Source organism: Corythoichthys intestinalis, chromosome 14 (assembly GCF_030265065.1).
Source record: "Corythoichthys intestinalis isolate RoL2023-P3 chromosome 14, ASM3026506v1, whole genome shotgun sequence".
Classification (NCBI taxonomy): Eukaryota; Metazoa; Chordata; class Actinopteri; order Syngnathiformes; family Syngnathidae; genus Corythoichthys; species Corythoichthys intestinalis.
Genome location: NC_080408.1, coordinates 5,778,757 through 5,798,575, shown reverse-complemented (window position 1 = coordinate 5,798,575; position 19,819 = coordinate 5,778,757). Strand labels below are relative to the sequence as shown.

The following is a 19,819-nucleotide window of genomic DNA, read 5'->3' as shown; positions in this document are numbered from 1 at the left end:
TAATGCATGCGTTGCACTACCCACTCACACATTGTCGCGTTCAATCTATAATGGCACCGTTTTACGTATACATGGAGTTAAAAGGCAATGTTAAATGAGTAGAGAATTTTGGCAGCCTTTAAAGCTTTTTTTTATAATTGGCTAAAGCCTTATAATCCCTCTCTCAACAATTAGAGGTGTCGTGGGAAGCAATGTGGGGAAGAAAGGTAGTAGTTGATCTTTTTCTTAACACCCTATTTTATTTCCCAACGCAGAGAAGATATATCAATTGGTACCACTACGCACAGTCATGGTTGCTCCTCCCATCATGCATTTGGGCTGAAGTTACAGTGCCTTGCAAAAGTATTCGGCCCCCTTGAACCTTGCAACCTTTCGCCACATTTCAGGCTTCAAACATTAAGATATAAAATTTTAATTTTTTGTCAAGAATCAACAACAAGTGGGACACAATCGTGAAGTGGAACAAAATTTATTGGATAATTTAAACTTTTTTAACAAATAAAAAACTGAAAAGTGGGGCGTGCAATATTATTCGGCCCCCTTGCGTTTATACTTTGTAGCGCCACCTTTTGCTCCAATTACAGCTGCAAGTCGCTTGGGGTATGTTTCTATCAGTTTTGCACATCGAGAGACTGACATTCTTGCCCATTCTTCCTTGCAAAACAGCTCGAGCTCAGTGAGGTTGGATGGAGAGTGTTTGTGAACAGCAGTCTTCAGCTCTTTCCACAGATTCTCCATTGGATTCAGGTCTGGACTTTGACTTGGCCATTCTAACACCTGGATACGTTTATTTTTGAACCATTCCATTGTAGATTTGGCTTTATGTTTTGGATCATTGTCCTGTTGGAAGATAAATCTCCGTCCCAGTCTCAGGTCTTGTGCAGATACCAACAGGTTTTCTTCCAGAATGTTCCTGTATTTGGCTGCATCCGTCTTCCCGTCAATTTTAACCATCTTCCCTGTCCCTGCTGAAGAAAAGCAGGCCCAAACCATGATGCTGCCACCACCATGTTTGACAGTGGGGATGGTGTGTTCAGGGTGATGAGCTGTGTTGCTTTTACGCCAAACATATCGTTTTGCATTGTGGCCAAAAAGTTCAATTTTGGTTTCATCTGACCAGAGCACCTTCTTCCACATGTTTGGTGTGTCTCCCAGGTGGCCTGTGACAAACTTTAAACGAGACTTTTTATGGATATCTTTGAGAAATGGCTTTCTTCTTGCCACTCTTGCATAAAGGCCAGATTTGTGCAGTGTACGACTGATTGTTGTCCTATGGACAGACTCTCCCACCTCAGCTGTAGATCTCTGCAGTTCATCCAGAGTGATCATGGGCCTCTTGGCTGCATCTCCGATCAGTTTTCTCCTTGTTTGAGAAGAAAGTTTGGAAGGACGGCCGGGTCTTGGTAGATTTGCAGTGGTCTGATGCTCCTTCCATTTCAATATGATGGCTTGCACAGTGCTCCTTGAGATGTTTAAAGCTTGGGAAATCTTTTTGTATCCAAATCCGGCTTTAAACTTCTCCACAACAGTATCTCGGACCTGCCTGGTGTGTTCCTTGGTTTTCATAATGCTCTCTGCACTTTAAACAGAACCCTGAGACTATCACAGAGCAGGTGCATTTATACAGAGACTTGATTACACATAGGTGGATTCTATTTATCATCATCGGTCATTTAGGACAACATTGGATCATTCAGAGATCCTCACTGAACTTCTGGAGTGAGTTTGCTGCACTGAAAGTAAAGGGGCCGAATAATATTGCACGCCCCACTTTTCAGTTTTTTATTTGTTAAAAAAGTTTAAATTATCCAATAAATGTTGTTCCACTTCACGATTGTGTCCCACTTGTTGTTGATTCTTGACAAAAAAATTAAATTTCATATCTTCATGTTTGAAGCCCTAAATGTGGCGAAAGGTTGCAAGATTCAAGGGGGCCGAATACTTTTGCAAGGCACTGTAAATGGCTCCAGTATCATTTACTGAAAGCTCAACAAATACACTAGATGGCAATATTTAGTCAAAATATACAAGGTCACATTTTATCCTTTAAGAATTACAAGTCTTTCTATCCGTGGATCCCTCTCACAGAAAGAATGTATTTATTGTCATAATAAACAAATACAGTACTTATGTACTGTATGTTGAATGTATATATTCGTCCGAGTTTTATTCATTTTTTTCTTAATGCATTGCCAAAATCTATATGATCGGGAAAAATTATCGGGAATGATTGGAATTGAATCGGGAGCAAAAAAAAAAAAGCAATCGGATCGGGAAATAACGGGATCGGCAGATACTCAAACTAAAACGATCGGGATCGGATCGGGAGCAAAAAAACATGATCGGAACAACCCTACTTTTAATAATATTTTTTAAAAATGTATTACAAGGCTATATCAGTTTGTGATTTGCCTTTTTGTCATGTCTACATACGATTACTTGGCAAACTATGTGTACACATCTGCCATAGGTTGCCACTAGGGGTGTAACAATTAATCCATGTGGATAAATATATTGATTTGTTAAGCAAAATTGAACGTAATAACTCTCAAACATCTCCTCGCTAAGCTAATTGATACCTCGATGTGTGTTTGTATGGGAATGTAGTTCACCAATAACTGGCGTTGCGGATGTCCCTCTTCTGTCCACCGCACCTCTTGTGTGTCGTCGCCTCTTATTGTCTCAGTTAGCCCATCTCTGTCTCTCCACAGCAGATCCAGGCTCTGCGCCAGCAGCAGCAACAGCAGCAGTTGGCATCCTCTGGAGGTGGAGGCTCAGGGCCGCCCCCTCTACTGTTGGGTGCCCGGACCTCAACCCCTGCAGGCCAGGGTCAGAGAAACATGGTTCAGGCGGGCCTCATCAGAGTGGGAAGCACTGCAAACTCACTGGTCAGTATCTCACTCCTGAATACAGTGGTATTTACAAAATGAATTGCTTCTGGAAGTCATCTCTTAAACAGAAAATTCCGTAAGCGGAGACGTGTTTCCTATGTACCATATATTTCGCACCTGAGTATAAGTCGCATTTTTGGGGGAAATTTATTCGATAAAATCCAACACCGAGAACAGACATTTCATCTTGAAAAGAAATTTAACCCTGAGATGCACAAGTTACTGGACCCTACACTCTTCCATAAGTGGGTCAAAAATGACCCATATTAGAACCAATGTGTTTGTATGTCATTTTGGTGAAGAATAATCACTTGTATATTAATTAGTACAGTGGTACCTCTACATACGAAGTTAATTCGTTCCAGGACCTTGTTTGTAAGTCGAAATGGTTGTATGTCGAGCAGGATTTTCCCGTAGGAATACATTATAATTCCATTAATTCGTTCCACAGCCCAAAAACCTACTCTAAATCCTTAATAAATACTGCTGGTACTATTACAAATGGCAATTACACATAGTAAAACGAATACATTACAAATAAAAATCGGAAAAATATAATAATAATACAATAATTCCTGTAATAATGTAACAAATCGGGTTCTAATGTGGCGGATGTTTTTTGCTGTACCTGAACGCGCCACGGCGCTATCGTGCCAGAAACAGTTTCACTTTCCCTTTCACAGAGTTTCACTTTCCCTTTCAATGTTTTCTTGAGAACCCCGTCAATTGCGGCAGACAGTAGGCGTTTTGTGTTGAATAAGTTGGCAAATGGCAAAGCTGGCGATTTCTTTGGTGATTTTACCACAATAATAATTATCAGTTTAACTTATAAAGACTGGCGAACGGTGGTCGGAAGAGGACCGTTGTTCTGCCAAAATATCCTACAACGGCGAAACGTCCTACATTAGTCGATTTTGACACCTAAAGTACTACCGTGCGCTCTAAACTTGTTTTGTTTAGATGCATACAGGAATAAGGTACTAAAAAAATGCCTGCAGAAAATACTTAAATGTAGTTATATCAAATAAGGACGGTTTAAACACGCTACGTGACTAATGTGGTCAACTGCTTCAAAGCTAACACAAAAAAACACAATGGTTAAAAGTATGAGAGGGTAATACATGCAAAAAGTATCTTTGAGGCTGTGAAAAGGTTCTAAATAACTAAATAAAAACAAAAATAGTGAGTAATCGCCGCTTCTAACCGATGTGCGCATGCGTGCGCCCTGAGCATTGTGTAGGACGTTTCGCCGCGTAGTAAGGAATGGCCGAACACCGTGGAGTTGTATTCTTGAGCCAGTTCACGGATGCGCACCCCACGCTCATATTTTTCTATAATTTGCAACTCCATTTAAAAGATTAGCGTCACCTTTTTCTTTGTTTCATCACCTGTACCACCCTTTTTGAAATCTTTTGTGTTGATTTCTCACACAAGAAAATCCGCCGTGCATTTGTCTGCGGTGCTGTCATGTCGTCGTATTTCGAGCATGTCGTCGGATGTAGAAACAAATGGCAAGTCAAATTTTACGTCGGATGTCGAAAAGATCGGGTGTCGAAGCGATCGTATGTCGAGGTACCACTGTATTATATTTAGGGCCACACAAGAATGATTTCATGCTTGAAATATCTTTATGATTCAATTAACATTTTTGGGGAAAAAAAAAACAGAACAGCAGTAGACTTTATCCTTCCTTTTATTTTAACGTCAATGATGAAGAGCTCCCATTCATCTTTTTGGTGAGACAGCGGCGCTAAGCCCTTGTGGAGGCACCAACCGATTTCTGAGGATATTGTGGTTCTGTGTTCTGCCCTGGGTGGGAGGTAATTCTCTCTAGTAAGAGCCCTACCAACTCATTCTTTTGGCCATGATTTGGACACTTTCTTCTTCAGAGGACACATAAGTTGTGTCTTATCAGTAAGATTGAGCCTGTTCAATTGGATTTCCAGGTGGACAACTGCCACTGCCACCTGAACAATAGTCAGGGTCCACACACACTATACAGTATATACAGTAATGTTAGCTAACCTAGGTTAGGTTCGAATCTGATTTTTTCGTGTTTTCCCGACTCGACTGAACGGGAAAAGTTGCATAAAAGTGGACCATTTCAAATTCGATCAAGGTCATATCCGTATGTGGTCAAAATCCCACCCAGGCCACATTTTTCCAGAATGTGGCTGTGGTCCGAACTGTCAAGTCCCCCAAATTGGACTTCATGCAGCAATTAACATCAGCAAAGCGCGAGAGAGACCGGGTGCTACGGTAGCGGTGCAGCTGTGCATTAGTGTTAGCGCCTAGCTTGAAGGCGGCTTTTGAGGAAGGAGCGGGCTTGACAACAGTCATAATAAGATAAAATGGGTTGAGGATAAGCCTGACAATGCTTGGTTTTCTCTCTGCTCCAATGCTCCTGCGCATGCGGCCAGTTTGCTCAGCGCATCTCGGACTGCAAATTAGAGCGCATGTGTGATACTTGAACAGGCTCAATGGACAAAGGCAGTCTGAGCGGGTACGCCCAAAAAACAGATATGACCAAAAAATCGGAATTGTGCATTAGGACCTGCAGTATGAACCTAGCCTTATTAGCTAGCTACTTATGAAGTAGATTAATTTGTTGATAGATAATAATAAAAAGAGTCATGAAAGACACACACACACAAAATACTATATGGACATAATACTTACAGTACACGTATCGGCTCTTGCTGTGTAAAATAATCTCCTTAAGGGATGTCACTTTTTACATACCTAGTCTGTGTGGTCCAGGGTAAATTTATTCCTGACAGCCAAAGTTGATAAGAATGAAAGATTCCCTTTGGATTCCATAGAAAATGCATGTTAGCGTAGTAATACAAAAATGACAATTTCTTCAAATGTATACAAAATCATCAAAAGTTTTTAATGGCATTATATCAAAAACATGTTTTTTGAGGAATACCTGGAATATGAATTGATAGCAATTTTTCAATCCGAAGATGTTTCAAGAAAACAACCTCACCGGGTCATTTTTGACCCACTTATGCATCTAAGGGTTAAAATAAAAAAGCTAGAGAACAACAGTTCACCAGTCCCTTACAAGTTTCTGTCAAACTCCAAACTTTCTTTCTGCTGCTCGATTATTGTTCCCGGCTGCTTATTTCATTACTTGCAGTTCTTAATCTGCAGAATTTTCTTTTCTTTGCCATTTTGTTCAGCCCTTATCAGTTGTTTTTATAAGTTACCACCAATGTTGAAACACAGGTCTTGAGCGACCTCTTGTGGTGTAACGTGAAAATAACATGTGAAATGATCCAATCAAGTGGTTCTTAACCTTGCTAAAGGTACTGAACCCCACGGGTTTCATATGGAGGTAGATTTGTGTCTTTATTATTCAATCCAAAAAAAAAATGCTTCAATGAAATAAAAAGTTGCTTCAATAAAAACATATATTTTCAATCGAAGAAAAAGTCACTTCAATCTAAAAAAAAAAATGTGTTTGAATGCAAAAATGAATTCCAAACTCAAAAAAAATGTATTTGAAAACTATTTTTCTTTGATTGAATTTTTTTTTTTTTTTTTTATTTGAGTCAAGTTTTTTTTTATTGAAACAACTTTTTTGATTGAAGTCATGTAATTTTGCGTTTGGACCACATTTTGGCTAGGACAGTTGTGTCTTTATTATTCAATCAAAAAAATAAGTTGCTTCAAACAAAAAAAAAATTTTTTTTTCAAAAGAAAAATCACTTCAATCAAAATTTTTTAAAAATTCAATAGTTGAAATAATTTTATTATAATATATTTTTTGATTTTTTTTTTTCATTTGAAATATATACCCAGATTTTCGCACTATAAGGCGCACCTGACTAAAGACCCTACCCACCAACGTCACAAAATCACGTGCTCGCTGTATGGTTCCGCCCCCTTGTCCGTCATTTTGTGTCTGTATTATCAATGGTCTCAATTGATCGAGCAATTTATAATGCATTTCATGGAAGATCCGGTGCTTTCGGATGCCGTAAACTCACTTGATGTGTTGCATAAAAGGCGTTATGTGGAAAAGCTTCAGTTTATCCATTCGCCAGATCCATATTTGATGCCTAAATAGATGTTTTTCGACCCGCTGTCTCCGCCGTATTTGCCTGACATCTGCCAGCTACCCTGATATGTACAACTATCTTGTCCACACAAAATCAGCCTATTCTCACGAAAGTTTGAAAAACTTTAAGAGCTTGGAGGCTTATAAATACTTCGTTGCTGGTTGGGTGAAACAGGTCCTCGTCCACGAAAATTCGGCAGGAATCTATCTTGTGCTTGGAAAGGTGAGTTACGAAATTTTCAATTCAAAATCTTTTGTTATTGCTAACATCCACTGTCAAGTCTAATGTATTTCATGTCGTTTGTCAATGGAGTTAGGGCTTTTAATGTTTATATGGTTTAGCGATAGCACTCTCACTACATACATACGTGTATGTTGTCGGCGATTAGCCTAGCAATGATCTTAATTGTGGTTGTCAGCCCAAAACCCTCTAAATATATATTAAATGCATCTTACCAGATATAAAATGACTACTACATAATCTGTGGTAATCGTTTAGAGCCCAGTTTTCTTGTCGAATTGCAGCAGCCCATCTCGCTCTCTCCTCTCCGGGTCTCTCGGAATCCGGTAGAACTTCGTCTCTCCGTCTGTCTTCTCTGTTATTGCAACCGACCGCCACACACGCCTTCACCATTTTGATTATTAATGTTAACGAGCAGAAAAACACGCCGTAATTAGGAGGAATGTACGTAGCCGTAACAGGTAAACATGATGTGTTTACGGACAATTGGGCGGCACCAGTCAGGAGGAAGGAGTTGTGACGTCACGTGGGTAGGGTCTATAAGCCGCCCCCACCAAATTTGGCAAGAAAACGGCATTTGTTCACAGATAAGCCGCACTGGACTATAAGCCACAGCTGTCCTGTAGTATGTATGTATGTATGTATGTATGTATGTCATTAAGTATGTATTATGGGATATTTACAGGAAAAGGATATTAACCAGTAATACTTTATTAGACATCAGCGTCATACCAATTACTTTGAACCAATTGGCTGCAAAGCTTCATTGCTTCAAGAAGCTTAATTTGGCCATCACTGTCAAACAGTCAACCTCTGCTGCCACCTGCTGTCAACACTGTTGTTGTCCAACATGCCTCTGAGCATGCATTGCAGTGCTACAGATGTAAATAACAATCAAAATTCATGTCTTGTGCTAATAATTTCTTCAGTTACTGTTCCAGTTGTTTAATTAATTGCTAGTTATGGTATTTGGTAACACTTTATTAGACAGTGGTGCCATAAGACTGTCATAATTATGACATGACACTGTCATGAGCATTTATGAATGCTTATAGCAGATGTCATTTAGTGGTGTCCGGCAAATGATCTCACTTTTGAATGGATGTAAAAGATCCAAGCTGGACATAAATGGAGTTAATGACATAATTTGCCGGATGTCACTTCACAACATAAGCATTCAGTAATGCCCATGATACTGTCATGTCATAAGTATGAATGACGGTCTTATGACAATGTTATGATGCCGCTTTGTAATAAATTGTTACCTATTAACCCAAATAAATCTTCAAATAAGCCGCAGAATTCAAAATGAAGGGAAAAAGTAGCGGCTTATAGTCCGAAAATTACGGTATGTTTTTTATTGAAGTGTCACTTTTTTTGAAAAGCAAAAAGTTTTACACTTTTTTTTTAAAGTGGAAAAAGTTTTGAAAGCACTTTTTTTCGATTGAATCATTTTATAATAATAATAATAATACATTTTATTTCTAGAGCACTTTTCAAAACCCACAAAGACGCTTCACAAGAGATATGGAATCACAGTACGAAAAAGGTATTAAAAGAATAAAAAATTAAAAGCACAATAAAAAGAAGCAAAAATATAACAGCTAGGGGTTATGGTGGGTAAAAAAGAGTGAACAGGTGTGTTTTCAGTCTAGATTTGAAAAGTGATAGAGTAGATATGCTGCGGAGATCAGGGGGTAGGGAGTTCCAGAACTGGGGGGCGCAATGACTAAAAGAGCTCTGGAACCAAAGGTGGGGAGGCGGACACGAAGGACGGAGAGGGGAAGAATAGTGGTAGAGCGAAGTGAACGGGTTGGATAGTTTAGACGGAGAAGATCGCAAAGGTAGGGAGGGGCCAGGGCATGGAGTATTTTGAAGGTGATTATGGGGATCTTGTAGTTGATTCTTTGTTTGACGGGAAGCCAGTAAAGTTGACGGAGGATGGGGGTGATGTGGTGTGTTGCGGGGGTTCGAGTGATGAGGCGTGCTGCTGAGTTCTGGAGGAGCTGCAGTTTCTGGAGGGACTTTTGACTCATTCAACTTCAGTGCTACTTCCGACATGTTTGATTGGCAGGTGACTACGCCATTGGCATAAAAGTATGAAGCAAGAATAATGGCCACCAGGGCTCCATCCAGCCATCGGACTCTACTGGTGTCAAGCCGAAAATAGGGCACCGGTACGGGGGTGTGACATCGGCATCTCACCGGAGTACGGTGCCCTGCTGCTTAATGTGATTCAACACAGCGAACTTCACCCGCTGCCCTGACGTGACGGTTGGCAATTGGTTCCAACCGGAGTGGTCGCTCGCCTGCCCAGTAAGCGAGTGGACCAGGAGCGAGTTGCCGGGAGCCCCATCGGGAGCCCCGTCGCTTCAGCTTTGAATGAGTGTCGTATCACTCGCGGGTCGTCCACTCAACAGCCGGCCTCCGCGCCTGGGGGGTGATATCGGGATCCCACCAGTGTGCCCTGTCGCGGGTACTCCGGTGAGATGCCGATGTCACACCCTCGTACCGGTGCCCTATATTCTGCTTGACTCCAGCAGAGTCCGATGGCTGGATGGAGCTCTGGTGGCCATTATTCTTGCTTCATACTTTTATGCCATTGGCGTAGTCACCTGCCACTCAAACATGTCGGAAGTAGCGTTGAAGTTGAATCTTTGTGTCACAATGATTCAATCGGGAAAAAAAGTGCCTTTTACAACTTTTTCCTCTTCAAAAAAAAAGTGCGTTTAAAACTTTTTCCACTTTAAAAATAAAAAATAAAAAATTAAAACTTTTTGCTTTTCAAAAAAAGTGACACTTCAATAAAAATTCAATAAAAAATATTATTTTAAAAAAAAAAAAAATTTTTTTTGCAAATGATTTTTTTCTTTGATTAAAAATAGTTTTTTGATTAAAGCAACTTTTATTGCGATTGAATGATTTAGACACAAATGTCCTACCCATAATATGGCTCAAACACAAAAAGGATTGCTTCAATCAAAGAAAACAGTTTCAATGAAAAATGAAGTGTTCAAATGCCAAATTCTGAGTCTCAAATATTTTTTCACATTCAAACCTTTTTTTCTAAAAAATTTTGATTGGAGTGATTTTTCTTTTGAAAATATATTTTTTTTGTTTGAAGCAACTTATTTTTTGATGGAATTACAAAGACAGAAATGTCCTTGCCAAAATGTGGTCCAAACACAAAATTACATTACTTCAATCAAAAAAAAGTTGTTTCAATTAAAAAAAAAAAAAAAAAAACCCACGGAAAAAAAAATATAAAAAAAATAGTATAAATAAACAGAAAAATCGTTTTCAAATACATTTTTTGAGTGTTTCAATTTTATTTTTGCATTCAAACACATTTTTTTTATTGAAGTGACTTTTTCTTCGATTGAAAATATATATTTTGATTGAAGCATTTTTTTTTTTTGATTGAGTCTCAAATATTTTTTCACATTCAAACCTTTTTTTCTACGATTGAATTTTTAAAATTTTTTGATTGAAGTGATTTCTCTTTTGAAAATATATATTTTTTGTTTCAAGCAACTTATTTTTTGATGGAATAATAAAGACACATATGTCCTAGCCAAAATGTGGTTGAAACGCAAAATTACATTAAAGTTGTCTCAATAAAAAAAAACTTGATTTAAAAAAAAAAAATAAAAAAATTAAAAGAAAAATAGTTTTCGAATATATTTTTTTGAGTTTCAAATTTATTTTTGCATTCAAACACATTTTTCTTGATTGTATTGACTTTTTCGATTGAAAATATATATTTTGATTGAAGCGAATTTTTTGTATTGAATAATAAAGACACAAATCTACCTCCATACATCAGAACCTAGAGATGTCTCTTGTGAAAAAAAAAATGTAAAAGATGTATAAATATGTTTTTGGGGCACTGAAACAATTAAAAATAGAAAGTTTTTATACGTTTTTGGAAGCAAATGAGTTATGGGAAATGGGTTAATTCCGACTTAAGCGGAAATTCGGGTTACGTCACCAGCGTAGGAACGGAACTAGTCCATAACCCAGGGACTACCTGTAGAGCAGACATGTCCAAAGTCCGGCCCAGGGGCCAAATGCGGCCCCCTGGTCAAATTTCATCCGGCCCCCAGCCTCTGTCATAAAATCAATATCGTCTGGCCCGCACACAGACTTAATAAATTGGTCAGCAGTACTGCTACAAGCATATAAAGTAGCTTACACACTAAATACTGCTCCTCATTTACCCACTAAAAGGGAGCAGCACTCTAAGCAACATTACCACATGTGACCCTTTACTCCCAATTTTCTAAAATGGCGACAATCAACAAAAAAAAGTTGACTGCAACGGCAAGGATAGGTGGAAAGTGGGCTATTTCGTCACTAAAATACGCAACGACTATGTCTGCCTCATTTGCAAAGAGACAGTCACTGTTTTTAAAGAGTTCAATATGAGGCGATATTACCAAACAAGACACGCTGACATGTACGACAAGATTACAGGGTAGATACGTAGCGATAAATTGAAACAACTTGAAGCTAGTTTAATTTCACAGCAGCAGTATTTCGCAAGAGCCCGAGAGTCGAAAGAGAACGCCACAAAGGCTAGTTGCAAAATTGTTGAAATTATTAATTAAAAAAAAAAAAAAAAAGTAGTGCTGCAACGATCAATCGATTAACTCGAGTATTCGATTAGAAAAAAATATTCGAACTAAATTTTGTTGCTTCGAGTATTCGTTTAATTAAAGTGGCATTGTAATGGTTGATTTTTAAAGTGTTTGCATTTAATTTTACTGATGAGGGTGGATGCAATGCCCTCTGGTCTGCCTCTTTTCACATGGCTGAATGCAACTGCTCCCTGTTAAGACCGACATAAGCTAAGTTTTTGTTTGAGCGAATGTTTTTTTTAATGCATTCTTAATTGAGTTTGTAGGTATATTTAGCCGTTTTTTTGTGGGAATATGTGTCTGAACCACTCGTTAAGAGCATTGTAAAAAAAAACTTAAGCATTTTATAGCATTTAAGCTAGCAGACTTTTTCTATCCAAGTTAGCCAGTTGTTCTTTTGTTGTACACAGATCCTTTTTTTTTTTTTTTTAATTATATCGTTTGAGGCTCAGCTCAGGTGTTTTAATTTTTCATGTTCCTTATCCGATTACTCGATTATTCGAACTAACTAGTCCATCGATTAATCGACTACTAAAATATTCGATAGCTGAAGCCCTATAATAAAGCAAATGTGACACACAGAACGGCTTGCTTAAATTTGCTTAAATATATTGTTCTACGTAAAGGACGTCAGCCAAGGTCGGCCCCCCACGTTTTTGCCACACCAAATCTGGCCCCCTTTGCAAAAAGTTTGGACACCCCTGCTGTAGAGGTACCACTGTAGTCGTAATGATCTTAAACTAACAATTTAACCTAAATTACAGGGTTCATCTGGTTTGAAGGTTTCTTCTTCGGGAAGTAGCGTCGTGTCTCTGGTGGGCGCCAACGACAGTCCCGCCAGCCGCCAAGCAGCGGCCAAACTGGCTTTGCGAAAACAACTGGAGAAGACACTTCTGGAGATCCCGCCGTCCAAGCCTCCCGCTCCAGAGTTCAACTTCCTGCCCTCAGCAGCCAATAATGAGTTCATCTACCTGGTGGGACTCGAGGAAGTAGTCCAGAACCTGTTGGATAGCATACACAGAGGTGCGTTCGTCACGTTTTCTCAGGGTCAACAGAGGTTCTCAAACTTTTGGCCTTCTCCATCCAGGAAAGACTGGGGCACCTCTACCCAAGCCGGCCATCAGAGACCCCAACACGTGCACCCAGTGCAACACTGACTTCACGTGCAGGTGGAGGCAAGACAAGGCCAAAGGCGGCACCGTCCTCTGCGAAGACTGCATGTCGTCCAATCAGAAGAAGGCTCTGAAAGCCGAGCACACCAATAGGCTGAAAGCGGCGTTCGTCAAAGCCTTGCAACAAGAGCAAGAAATCGAGCAGCGCATCATCCAGCAGACGTCTTCGTCCGGCTCGTCGTCCTCTTCGTCGCTGAAGGCCGAGCAGCTGGTGGCGCAGCAACTCAAGCAGGCCCGGACGTCTTCTCTGCACCGAGGGGCCAACGTCGTCCACCATCAATCCATCAAGGTCGGTACTGGGAGAATGTAATCTTATTGAGTAGGAGTACAGTATGAACTAGATTTTTTTTAGCTTCAAACTAGAGATGATGCCGATCGATCGGGTCCGATCACATCATTTTTTAAAGTATCGGAATTGGCAAAAAAAAATATCGGACATGCCTTTTTTTAAATATATATATTTTTTAGGGCTGTCAAACGATTACAATTTTTAATCGAGTTAATTACAGCTTAAAAATTAATTAATCGTAATTAATCGTAATTCAAACCATCTATAAAATATGCCATATTTTTCTGTATATTATATATATATATTCTGTAAAATAAATTGTTGGAATGGAAAGATAAGACACAAGATGGATATATACATTCAACATACGGTACATAAGGACTGTAATGGGCATTTCACTCTACTGTCATTTAAACCTGTCTATGCTGTCCTCACTCCGAAGTGTCTACTTTTTCCAAAGCTAGACAGCTAGTGAACGACGCCTTAATAATCAGACTTCTTCCTTTTTCATCTGATTTATTAATAAAATAGCCTCAAACCATTGTCCTCTTTAGACCGTCATAAAACTACAAAAATAAAAGTACACAAGCATTGCATTAGCAACAACGTTAGCTTAGCACGCTATACAGGTTCACTAAACATAAACAAAAAGCGTCTCATACAAAAAAATAGAACATTTCGCTTACTAACATAATATGTACATTCTTTACAACAACCATACTTACGGACAAATCTTGTCCAAGGATCATATAAGCGCAACATTACAACGTAGGCGTCAGCCCGAGACGTCGTGCAGCAATATTGAACTGGCAAGAAAAAAAATAAACCATGTCGCAAAGCGACCACAAGAGTTCGCTGTTAGACAGCACAAAAGCCTTGCTGTAAACTTACCAAAAGGCAGAATACTGTCTGAGCGGGACATGTGCGTTAATTGCGTCAAATATTTTAACGTGATTAATTAAAAAAATTAATTACCGCGCGTTAACGCGATAATTTTGACAGCCCTAATATTTTTTAATTAAATCGTTTTCTAATTGTATTTAACGTTACAGAAATAATGCGTTACACTCTTCCAGAGTCTTTAGTTTAAGCTTAAGGTAGGGTTATCAAATTTATCGCGTCAATGGCGAGAATTAATATTTTTTACATTTATCACGTTACAATATTTAACGCATTTCACGCATGCGCTGCACGACCCACTCACGCATTGTCGCGTGCAGTCTATAATGGCGCAGTTTTACCCATACAGTATATAGAGCTGAAAGGCAGTGTAAAATGAGTAGAGTGAATTTTGGCAGCCTTTGGAGCCTTTTTTTAAATGGCTAAAGCCTTACAATCCCTCTCCTAACAATTAGAATAATCGTGGGAAGCAATGTGGGGAAGAAAGGTAATAGTTGATCTTTTTCTTAACACCCTATGTTATTTCCCAACGCAGAGAAGATATATCAATTGGTACCACGACGCACAGTCATGGTTGCACTTCCCATCATGCATTTGGACAGAAGTTAAATGGCTACAGTATCATTTACTGAAAGCTCAACAAATACACTAGATAGCAATATTTAGTCACAATATACAAAGTCACATTTCTTCTTTAAGAATTACAAGTCTTTCTATCCGTGGATCCCTCTCACAGAAAGACTGTTAATAATGTAAATGCCATCTTGAGGATTTATTGTCATAATAAACAAATACAGTACTTATGTACTGTACGTAGAATGTATATATTCGTCTGAGTTTTATTCATTTTTTTCTTAATGCATTGCCAAAATGTATATGATCGCGAAAAATTATCGGGAATGATTGGAATTGAATCGGGAGCAAAAAAAAGCAATCGGATCGGGAAATATCGGGATCGGCAGATACTCAAACTAAAACGATCGGGATTAGATCGGGAGCAAAAAAACATGATCGGAACAACCCTACTTCAAACCATCACGTCATCAAATCGCACCATGCGCACTAGGGGTATGACAATATATCGTAAAGCTGATGTATCGCGATACTTAGTAGCTCAAAAGGTTAGCGATATTCTCCCACCGAGTATCGATATATCGTTTTAAAAACGTTTCGCTGTATTTAATAAAAAGGTTGCTACCAAAATCTTCCGTTAGCTAACTGGCTGCTGTTGATGGCGCTGAACATCGAATTGATTTTGACTGGACTGGACGTCAATGGCACTGAAACGAGAGCATGTGATGTGGGCATTTACAGGTTAAAATTCTGTTGATTCTGAGTCGCCTCCTATTCATTTGCGAACATTCTTGAGTCTCTTCCTTTTCAGTAACCCACGATCAACAGGAAATGACCCGTGAATGCCCCGAAATCAACAGAAAGTGACAAAAATCAACAGGAAATGATGGGGAAATGTCCTGAAATGAACTTGTTACCTGGCATTGGCTGCCATGGATGGCCATTGATGTCCAATCTGTTCGAAGTGGGAGGGATGGCAGCGACTGAAGGAATTCAGTAACCCGAAATTAACAGGAAAGGACCTGTAAATGCCCCAAAATCAACAGGAAGTGACCCGTAAATGGCTCAAAATGTCAGGTCACTTCCTTCCTTTAAATTGGGGGCATTTTGAGGTCACTTTCTGTTGTTTCATTTTAATTCTTTTATTTTCCATCCATCCATCCTTATCTTCCGCTTGCTCCGGGGTCGGGTCGCGGGGGCAGCAGCTTTAACAGGGAAGCCCAGACTTCCCTCTCCCCATCCACTTCAACCAGATCCTCCGGCGGAAAATGTTCACGTGTCGTTCCAATAATTCCCTGCGTCGCACAAAAATTCCAGTCATTTTAACATTTAACAGGGACGGTCGGTCAAATGGCTTGGGCTATGCAGCGCACTGAAGAAACACCATTCAAAAACTAGAAACTGCCATTTCTGGAGAAATTACTATGGGGCTTTGCTGTGAGGAGATACAGATCTTGCCCCCCATCCCAAGTTGATTTGGGGACATTTCGAGGACAACATCAGGTCACTTCCTGTTGATATGGAGACATTTCGGGCACACTTCCTGGTGATATATATCCTGTTGATTTGGTGACATGTAGGGGACATGTCCTGGTCATATCAGGTAATTTCCTAATGATTTGGGGGACATGTCCTGGTCATATCAGGTAATTGGGAGACATTTTGGGGCATGTCCTGGTCATATAAAGTCATTTGGGGGACATGTTCTGGTCATATAAGGTCATGTGGGGACATTTCGGGGACATGTCCTGGTCGTATAAGGTCATGTGGGGACATTTGGGGGACATGTCCTGGTCATATCAGATCATTTGGGGGACATGTCCTGGTTGTATCAGGTCATTTGGAGACATTTTGGGGCATGTCCTGGTCGTATCAGGTCATTTGGGGACATTTGGGGGACATGTCCTGGTCATATAAAGTCATTTGGGGACATTTGGGGGACATGTCCTGGTCGTATAAGGTCATGTGGGGACATTTCGGGGACATGTCCTGATCATATCAGGTCATTTGGGGACATGTCCTGGTCATATCAGATCATTTGGGGGACATGTCCTGGTTGTATCAGGTCATTTTGGGGACATGTCCTATTGATATCTGGTTCCTGTTGATTTGGGGAAATTGTTTTGGGTTTTTTTGCCATTGAAAATGAATGGGAAATTTGGACATCCATGGCCGTCATTAGCATCGACTTCCATATGCGTCAATGGAATCCAAGTACTTTGGCATCAATAGATTCGACATACAGTGGGGAGAACAAGTATTTGATACACTCACAATGGGAAAACCCATTGGCAGTGTATCAAATACACATCAAATTGATGCCATTGATGGCCATGTACAGTGGGGAGAACAAGTATTTGATACACTGCCAATGGGTTTTCCCATTGTGAGTGTATCAAATACTTGTTCTCCCCACTGTACATGGCCATCAATGGCATCAATGCAATGTAAATACATTTCATAGGAATTGAATGGGAAATTTGGATGTGGCACCCCATTAAAAATGAATGGGAAAGTTTTCGGGAAACTTCCGGGGAACCTTAATTTTGTTCCAAATCAATCCCGGAATTTTTAATGTCCAAATTATGGGATTTGGTCAAATTTTTTTAGGACATGTAGGGTTTTGAAAAAAAATAATCGCCGTTTACGGACAAATGAAAAATTTTTCGGGTTCGGTCAAAAACGAGCACACGTTGCATGAAAATTCTGGTCGTTTCGATACCTGAACCTGTTCATGGGCTAAGTGGTTTGATCCCCATACAAAAAAGGAATTTTGCTATATTGGCCTTTGTCTTGCAAACCCTCATCTAATTATTCAAACTCATAATAACCTTTATCTTCTAAGAACTACCAGTCTTTCTAACCGTAGATCCCTTTAACAAATCTTTTGTTTTACCACCACTGCTAACTTGCTCTTCTCTCCACCTTCAGAGCACCCACGGAGGTCTCCGAGGCGTCCCCCAGTCCTTCTCTTCCTCTTCCCAGCTGCAAAGCGCGGTGGCGGCCGCCGCCCTGGTCAGTCGACCAGGTAAGCACGTGACGCAGCGCTCTCCCCAGATTTCAAAGGTGAGCAGCAGCAGAGTCGGCGGGCGCCGGCAGGAATATGAGCGGTGGTAGTGCCACATCCACTGCGTGGAAGAAGCAGAGCAACAGTAACAAAGGTAGCCCGACTCTCGTGCTTGTCTTAAAACTCCCGAGGGACCCTCAGACGACAATCGCAGTGCCCGACACTCTCCCCGGGGGGTTCCTTTGTGTGTCGTTGAGACATTTCAGCTGAATTTCAGGACTTTTTTTGGTTAAAAATCACCGTTCTAACCCGAACTTCTTTTTGCCCCCCGCAGGTGTGACGATGGCGTACGTCAACCCCAGCCTGAGCGGGCACAAGACCTCAGCCGGCGTGGACGCGCGCCAGAGGGAGTACCTGCTGGACATGATCCCCTCACGCTCGTCCATCTCGCAGACTGCAAACACATGGAAATAAAAAAAAATGAAGAAAAAATGAAATCATCCCTCAACCAGCTCCCCTTCGTAGCTTTTTTTCCAATTTCCTTGTCAACAGCGCACCCAAGCGGACTGTTTGGGGAAATACAATCTCCCCGTGTGTTTTCATTTAAGGATTTTCTTTTTCTGTTAGTTTTATAAGTTTGCCGTCCCTCGTATAGTTTGGATTTGACTGGGGCGAACGACAACAAAAATAGATGAAATTTCTGTGTAGTCACGTGATGAGTTTCCCGCCAAAAACTCACATTATTGACACTTGAATGCTCCTTTAAAACACACACACAAAAAACTGAAAATACATCTAGCTTCAAGCAAAAAGCGTTGTAAAATGTTCCTTTATTTTCATCTTCATAGGTAATTTTTTTTATTGACGGTAAGTTATTTTATTTTGTTTTTTAAACTTACTATATTGTAGTTTTCACAAACGAAAACTTCCAATTTTTTTGCCCTTTTTTTTTTCTGTTAACAGCATGTCTACATTTTAACACCTTATGTCGATTTTGCACCTTAGCTAACAACGCGCGGTGATGTCGCGCAAGTCATTCGCTTTTTTTTATATTCATGTCATGTCGTCATTTTTAATTAGAGTGTCATTTCTTCAACGGGAAAAAGAAAAATTTGAATTTGTCCACCCTCCCCGGAACGAGAAATCATAATTCATACACAGAAATTGGAAGACGTGACAGAAAGCACAAGACAATTATTTGTTTTTAAATATTCTAACTTCTTGCCACATTGTGTATTTTTCTTTGCTACCAAACTTCAATTGCATTGTGAAAATTGTTGTTCGAAATTATTATTTTTTGGGTTGAACTTTTTCCTAGCTGCGAAATAAATAAAAAGATACATTTTAAAATTGGATTTTGTCTGTTTTGTGTGTAAAAATGGAGAAAAATTCTGCACTAACCAAATTTTTTATGCTATAAAAAACATAGCTGAAGCATTTTACAACTTTGACTTAGCCCCCCCCCTCCTGGTGGCAGAAAATGCCATTGCATGTAATTGACTTTCCAATATATGAATTTAAAATTAAGACTTTGCCGGTAAAATGTTCATAAAAGTTGTAAAGCAACCACGTTTATATGCTATTAAAAAAATTAAAGATACACGATAATATCGGTGGCCGATAATTATCGGCCGATAATGGCAATTATGACGTCACACAGATAATCCAGATAATAAAAAATTCAACCGATAATGTAATCCGATAATTATATACTTGATTTAGCCTCCAAATGTGCACAACCGAAGAATTCAGCACGCCGCCTCCTCAACCCCTCCCCTCCCTGAGGGAGGAGGGGTTGAGGAGGTGGAGTTACACGCCAAGAAATAGCGCCGCCGCCTCGCCATCGGCGGGGCGGGCAGAGCCCGGTTCCCCGGCTTCAGGACCTCCGGCGAACACCCCGGTTTCTCGAGCGTTCCCTCACGGCGTGTGAGCAGAGCCAGGCCCCGAATACGCCGCGGCAAACCGGCCGGTGCGGGCGGATTATCCGGTACGAACGTAGCCGCCGCCGAGACGAGACACGATTTTTTTTTTTTTACC

The 19,819-nt window shown here is 40.1% G+C and overlaps 1 pseudogene; it reads left to right on the top strand.

The window, feature by feature from the left end:
- Positions 1-19,113, top strand: part of LOC130929641 (transcriptional repressor p66 alpha-like) — a 69,810-nt pseudogene extending 50,697 nt beyond the window's left edge.
- The last annotated feature ends 706 nt before the right edge of the window (positions 19,114-19,819 follow it).